Genomic DNA, 8,533 nt, shown 5'->3' with positions numbered 1-8,533 from the left:
AGTCTACCCGGACATAACATGAATCTAACTACGTACAGACTCTCGTCACCCCGTGCGTACGTAGCTCCCGCAACAAGTAGCACATATCAATTACATCACCTAGGGGTAGTTTTCCCCTCACAGAGTTAGACATGAGACTTACCTCATTCCAAAGTTCTATAACCGGCTCCAACGCCACTCTAACACCTCAAACCGATGCCCGTCGCTCCAAAACTAGTCAAACAATGTACAAATCCATAAATATATACTCTATTACCCATAATTAATCAATTTATAACAATTCCCAACTCTGCTCGAAAAGTCAATAAAGTCAACCCTCGAGCCCGCGTGCCCGGATTCCGAAACTTTTCGAAGATAAACATTACCCATAAACATTACGAACTCAAATATATAATTTATTCCCAATTCCATGTTCAATTTCGTGGTAAAAATCTAAAAATATCAAATTCTAGGATTTTCTCTTAAAATCCCACAATTTCCATAAATATTCATGTTTTAACCCTTATATAAACCATGTATTTAACTCATAAGGTGTAGAAATCACATACCTAAAGTTTGATGATGAAAATGACACTCCAAAATCGGCCCAAAGTTGGCTCCCATGGAAGGAATAAGGTGAAAATAAGCCAAACCCCTGAAATATAGCTTCTTCCCAGGTATTAACCCTTCAGATCGCGGAAAATGCTTTGCGATCGTGAAGCACAACTTTTCTTAGCTCAAAATTGCCCTTCGCGAACGCGGAAAACCAATCGCGATCGCCAAGAGCAAGCTGCCCAACTCCTCCAGACATCTTCTAGTATAATGGCCATAACATTTTGTATAAAACTCTAAATGACAAATGGTCTGACTTTCTGAAAACTAGACACCAATGGCTACAACTTTTATTTTTAGATCATCTCGAAATTCCTTATAGATTGCAAGATATAAGCTTCCAAAGTCAGCCCTGTGCAGAAGGAATTTCTTCTTCGTGAACGCGAATCTGCCTCCATGAACGCGATTCACAGACCCCTTTCTCCCATTTTTCTCATCGCGAACGCGACCCTTTCCTTGTGAACGCGAAGAAGGGCGCACCAGACCTCAGAAAATAGCAGCTCAACATGGCAAAATGACCTATAGGCCCTCTGAAATACACCCGAGGCCCCCGGGACCCCGTCCAATCACACCAACAAGTCCCAATACATGACACAAACCTGTTCGAGGCCTCAAATCACACCAAACAACATCAAAACTACGAATCGAAGATTGAAATCTTTCTTTAAACTTTCAAACTTTCAAGCTTCGATGAACGTGTCCGATTCATACTTAAACGTTCTGGAATGATGCCAAACTGTACGCACAAGTTATAAATCACGATACGAACCTATTCCAAGGCTCGGAAGCCCAAACGGATATCGATAACACCAAAGTCCACCTCAAACCAAACTTAGGAAATTCTAAAACCATCAAAATGCCAACTTTCCATAATAAGCACCGAAATGCTCTCGGGCAACCCGATACTTAACCCGAAGAAATGCCCAAGTCCGAAATCATCATACGAACCTATTGGAACCTTCAAATCCCGATTCCGAGGTCGTTTACTCAAAAGTCAAACCTTAGTCAACTCTTCCAATTTAAAGCTTCTGTATTTAGAATTTTCCATCCGAATCAACTCCGAACTTCCTAAAATTCAATTCCGACCACACGTACAAGTCATAATACCTGAAGTGAAGCTACTCAAGGCCTCAAACCGCTGAACGACACGCTAGAGCTCAAAACAACTGGTCGGGTCGTTACAGCTAGGGGTGTTCGTCGGTCGGTACGGTACGGTATTTAGACATTTCGGTTCGGTATTTTCTGTTGAACACCTCGTGCACCTACCCGTACCACCAAAACCCATGTGAGCACATTAGCTCGAGCTAGACTGAATATTCTCCCTATAACCTTGGCTAACAAGCTAAGAACCAAATTCTAACATCCGAAATTCTCCACGAGACCCGATTCTAACATACGAACACCACATCAATCACTACACACTCTACCAAAACATGATTGTGCACTTTTGATGAAATCACACCATGCACTGCATAATTCGCATGCCCATAATAACATCCTCCGACCACAATAGCTGCAATTTCACGAATCCGATGCCCGCAATACGCCTCATAACACTTGTAAGCCCTATTCCAACTCTTGCAATACTTCCACGACGAAAACGATGTGTAGAAACTCATAACCACCTGCCAAAACAATAAATCATGGGGTCTCTCCTCCTGACAAGAACCATTACCTCATTCTGAACTGAATAGCGATATTTGCTCTTTAATATACCATACATAACTCTGATCGCACTGATCCCAGGTCTAATAATCTCGTCTCACCCAGTACAAGCTGCTCGGGAAATAAGCCACCTCAAACACCGTCTAGAATTTCATATGACGCCACCAAAGCACCAACAAGATACAACTCGAATATGACCCATAGGAAAGAACGAACTCTGGCAAAGATCTATCAAGCCCGCATAACGAATAAAATGTCCAACAGTCGCTATGAACCTTCCTCAGAGATAAGAAACAAGACACACAAAAATAAGTATGGGGAACCGTACTTAACATCTCATTGTTGCGACATGCAACCCGATCCAAATATGACATGTTGCGGCATGCAGCCCGATTTAAGTATGACATCGTTGAGGCGTGCAACCCGATCAACACAACATACCTTGGTGGCGTGCCACCAGATCCAAACAATATACCCGTGGCAGCGTGCTACCCGAACCACTCATAACAATCAATAAGGAAATACCCATCAAGCCGAAATACTTATACTTATGAAATGCTCGAATATCGATCACAAGCATACCAGGTGCATAATACAACCCTGGGGAGACGGATAGCGCCATGTGCTACAAAAACCCAAGAACGACTAAGGTGTAATAAATGACCTGCATCTCGAGAGTCATCTTGCTCATATTACACCACAAGCTATACGGGATCACAACGCATGTACGAATAATCAAGTCGTCTCAACACCCACCTGGAACAATAAAGTATTACATGGAATAGCTGACGACGGGAATAACATCCAATGCCCGAAGACTCCTCGGTAAGAAATGCTATGCCGAATGAACATATCCGACCAGATGTAGAGCACACATTCACATTAGACCTACCAACGGACCTCAAGCCGATTCTGATCATACCATACTGGGATAACAACCTTTCAAGGATCCACAATGGACCTATTCATGACGCACACGAGCAGCCATCCAATCCGGAACAAACTCCCACAGTCCACAACCAAAGGAATAGAGCGCCTTTTCGGCATAAACTCTCATATTAGCGATAGTACTAGAATCTCCATACTTGGTTTCAATCCTTAACAATCAAGTGACTAACATGTCACACTTATACAATTCTCTCGTGGGATACGTCCCACGACCTTCCGCACCAGGTAGCAAAGTCTATACCTCCATACCACCAATCGTATTAATTTTGTAAAGCAAATCACGAATTCGCAAATCAACACACAATGCCTCTTCCACATGACACCATTATCAGGCGACACTAAGTTAATGCCAGCTTGGTCTAAACATATGAATTCTTCCCTGCCCATCCGAGCTCATGACATTCTTATCAACATCGAGCTGTAACCTTGATCCTCAACCTCCAATTCCCATGATGCTCACTGTATCTATCATGCCGCTAAGCGAGAGTACAAGAATTCCTCATAACCCCTGAACTACTAGTAGAATAAATACTTCATTGACTAGAAACCCTTAACTCCTTTCAGAAGAACCATTGCAACACGCAACTGAATTCCCACGACCGTAGAAAATACAAATCTCAAGTCGTGGTCTAAACTACCATAACTTTTTCGAGATCCATTTACACAACAAGGCCATATAAATCGAATACCTCCCAAATCAAGCAAATTAGGGTGGCCATCAAGCCCATACGTACAACTACAAACCACCTATATAACTTAACACGCCGAAGGAACTGATCATTTCCACAACCAATGTCAGTGCGGTTGCTATACGCCAACTGAGGTCCTCACCGTACGCTAGACTAGATTATCAATGCCGTATGGAAAAACCAATGTCGTGAGCAATTGAGCAGCGGAAAATGAGCAATTGATGATGAAAGCTGATGATTGTATTGATGATGATGAAAGCTATTACAAGATGCAATGCGGTGTCAGGGGGGAAAGACACCAGTACAAAGAATTGTTTGAATGCTTGAATGTTTGAATGCTTTGGTCCCTCTTATCCCGTATGTTTAGCATGAGTGCGGAGAATTCACGCACGTAGTCCCGCATCGACCTGGTGTGGCGGAGTTTACGCAACTTTCTCCATGCATTGTATTCCATATTTTCGGGGAAGAACTGCAGGCATATGGCTGCCTTCAGTTCTGCCCATGTGTTGAGAGTATCTTTACCGGCCCTGATGGCTTCGTATTTGACTAGCCACCAGAGTTTTGCATCACCCTGAAGATACATGGCAACAGTTGCTACCTTTTTGGATTCTTCCAACTGTCCCACAACATCGAAGTATTGTTCGATGTCGAAGATGAAGTTTTCCACTTCTTTAGCATCCCCGGCTCCGTTGTATGGCTTGGGCTCCAGAATTTTCAGCTTTTGTGGCATGGGGGGAATGTTCATGGCACCCCTGATGTGGTTTTCGCCTCCTTTGAGCAGGCTTTGAAGGGAAGCATTGAAAACATTGAGTTGGCCTGTCAAGTTGTCTATGGTTTGCTGCATGACGGTCAGTCTGTCTGCCTCTAGTTCCTGATGGGCTAAATCCTCGGCACGCTCCTGTTGGAGGTCCTCAAATTTTTCATGAATTTTGGTTGCCTCGACGGCAGCCATTTCCCGGTCTAACTCAGCGCCAACTATCTGTTCTAGGGTCGTGATGCGATCCCCGTAATTCACCATGGTCAGAAATGGTGATGATGATGGCAATGAGTTCCCTCGTCCGATGTCGAGCCTAGGCTCTGATATTAACCGACTCCACTTCTTCCAATTTACTGTGGACTTGCCTTAGAAATAATAATAGCTCCATTCAAAATATAACGAAACCCAACAACACTCATCCCAAGTGACCCAATCCATGAGACCACATCGTCTCAATACCCATGAACCATCTCATACCCTTCTTATGCGCACAATAACATTTCCAACTGGTACACCCATTCTGAAAGATCCTCTATGAATCTGAAGTTGTTTTCTCCCATTTCTCTAATACTGCACCATAGATCCGATGATAACGTAGAACACTCCAAGTCCCTTTCATAATCTACTGCAAAAACTCGATCCTAAACCACACAACAAACCCGAAATCCTTAGGCACTGCACTTTAATTCATGAACCCACTTGAACCATTATTGAGAGTCACCCACTCTGACCTGGTCCCAAATATAATCATACTCCTACGCTTTGTTAGCACATGAACACTCCTAAAGAAGCAACCAGATGGATTCTTTTCCTTGTACATCACATCCACAAGAAGCATAAATTCTGAGTCTTCCCAAAACCTGCACATGAATCGATAAGGCCAAATATAGCACACATTCATCAAGTTCTTTGCTCGAATTAACCTTGATGTTTTCTTTTCTTAGTCATAAATAATCCACCAATGCACCGATAACCAAAAACTGCACAAGCAGACATCCACGTGATCCAATCATAGACGGTGGGCTCCCCCACTTAGCTTTAAGCTACCATCACATAATGTAGAACCCACAAGGATTCCTCCTTCTCTATTACCATGATCTCGCACCATTAACTCACCAAACCTCTCGAAATCTCTAGTCATACTCTTTATAAAGCATCCCGAATTATCAGTCACAATCGCGTACTAGGACCCCTGCCGGGTAGTAAGTAGAATTCTTCGTGGAAAGTTCATCAACATCACGCAACTGCCAACTTGTTCACAGGAGATAACCCACATGTGGAAATTCCATACCAACATCTTCCAACGACACTGCATTGGGTACAACTACCACAAATCCAGTAAACCCTCCTGAGCCTATGCTCGTCCACCAGTTGTAGAAGTTTGTTCACTCTCCATCGACATCAACTGAAAATTTGATAATACATTCCAAACTCGAAGTCACGTTGCATCCGAAAATGATAATCAAGTCTTCACACCCCTCTTTATTTTAAGCACACTCCTCTTTGCCATATTCCATCTCCCACGGTACAGTAGCCACCATCCCAAATAAAATCTGTAGACCAAATCACCTTCTATCACGATTCCCCAAATCGCCCTAAACTTTCTCAAGGCACGTGGCTATCCTACCAAAGAATCTATACGCTACTCTGCCACTCCCACTTCGGTTAATCCATCTCCTTAAGCAACTTCTCGACCTCTGTTGTGCGTACTTGACCTGCTAGAAATTCAATCACCGCGAGACACCTCTCACCATGTCCTTCCTTGTCCCTCACTACCCCAATACCGCCTCAAATCGAAATCCATCTTTGTAGCACCCAAACTAATAAATTGCTACCAACTCTAAGCTTCCTCACGGATCATCTTCCTCGAGCCATCATCATTAGAAACACCGATTCGATCCTGAAACTGCTACATACCACCATCTTTGACAACCGCTTCTCATGCACCATTTCACAACACCCTGCCCCGAAGAAAAATCAAGAAGACCATAACACCGGCGAACCTTAATGCATTCAACAAGGACGATGGCACCACATCACAAATGAGAATTCCACTGTGCTCGAAAATATCAAGTCTCGTTACTTCATCAACAAAAGCCTGAACATCTATAGTCCGACTGCCTTTCCTCCACTGGAATTAAATGTTGAACCTCTAAATCATGCAATGAGAAATCCTCCTTATAAGTCATTCATTGCCTCTACACATAAACAAGCACCCTACCATAACACCAACATTGTGCGATAATAATGCATGGACATCATAGCAATCTGTGCATAGCCTCAAAACCATAGGAAATACAGATATTGAGCTGAATGATAGAACATTCTTCCACGAGGCGGTGATGATAGCATGCCCAAATACGCAGGAAAAAAACAACCTGCACCACATCTGCAGTACCACTATAACTCTTCAATGCCCAATTGATAACAAGCGCTTCACGTCGCAAAAGATTGAGTAGGAAGGAAATAAAAGAATAAGACTTAAAGGAATCAAATTGCACGATGAGGAATCAAGAAGCGAAGTGATCCTAACAGCCTTGTATCCTTTCAAAGATAAGTACAGACATCTCCGTACCGATCCACAAGAAACAACTAGACATGCTCATGGCTCCTGAGACCCAAGTGAACCTAATGCTCTGATACCAAGTTGTCACGACCCAAAACTCATTATAGGCTGTGATGGAGCCCAACGTCGCCGTTAGGCAAGCCAACGGTGAACTACCAACTTGATTACGTATTTTATTATTTTCAAAATCGTGCATTTTATCAGATGAAGAAATCAACGCATTGAAATCATGGAAACTTACACTTTACATAGAATAGATAATAAAAGTGTGTAAATGCTAAGTAAAATCACCACAACATCTAGAAAATCCAAAAACCCGGTGTCACAAGTGCATGAGCAGCTACTAAGGAGTACAATAATAATAAAACATCTGTTTGGAATATAAGTTAGACAGAAGAATATAAATAACTCTGATGGAGACTCTGTATGCTGTGGATCGTAACATGGAATGCAGCTCACCGTAAAATCCCCACAATAGCCACGCCTCTGTGCCCAGTGGACCACCAGAAACATATATATACCTGCACAATAAGTGCAACATGAGTACGTAAATCAACGCGTACCCAGTAAGTATCTAGCCTAACCTCGGAGAAGTAGTGACGAGGGGTCGACATCGACACTTACTAGTGGTCCAATAAATCATGTCAATAAGAAGTAACCAGATGTGAGGCAGAGTAAGTAAACGAAATAAACAAGTATAAATACGTGGTACAATCCTCCTCTCGACTATATAAACACTGATCCGGCTCCATTTTCTCTAAACGTTGACCGAAGTCAATTCAAATGAGTCTTAAAGCTCTATTTCACATTTTAATCAATTTTTCATATAAAACTTTCCAGAAAAATTTACGGGTTGCGCACGCAAGTCGGGGAATGATGAATAGTGCTATTCGAGGTCATCGAACATAGAAATGAATTTTTAATTTAATAATGACCTATCGGATCATCACATTCTCCACCTCTAAAACAAACATTCGTCCTCGAACGAAATTAGAAAAGTACCTGGGCTAGTGAAAAGGTGTGGATATCTACTCTGCATGTCCGACTCAGACTCCCAGGTAGCTGCCTCAATCGACTGACCTCTCCATTACACCCGAACTGAAGGATAACTCTTAGATCTCAATTGTCGGACCTGCCGGGCTAGAATAGCTATGGGCTTCTCCTCATAAGTTAAATCCTTGTCAAATTGGACTTAGCTGAAATCTAAACACATGGGACGGATCACCATGATATTTCCGGAGCATAGACACATGTAACACCGGATGAACTGCTGATAAACTAGGTGGCAATGCAAGCCTGTAGGCTACTTCACCCACC

This window comes from Nicotiana tabacum, chromosome 23 (genome assembly GCF_000715075.1).
Source record: "Nicotiana tabacum cultivar K326 chromosome 23, ASM71507v2, whole genome shotgun sequence".
In the NCBI taxonomy this organism is placed as follows: Eukaryota; Viridiplantae; Streptophyta; class Magnoliopsida; order Solanales; family Solanaceae; genus Nicotiana; species Nicotiana tabacum.
Note: the sequence above shows the minus strand (reverse complement) of the source record.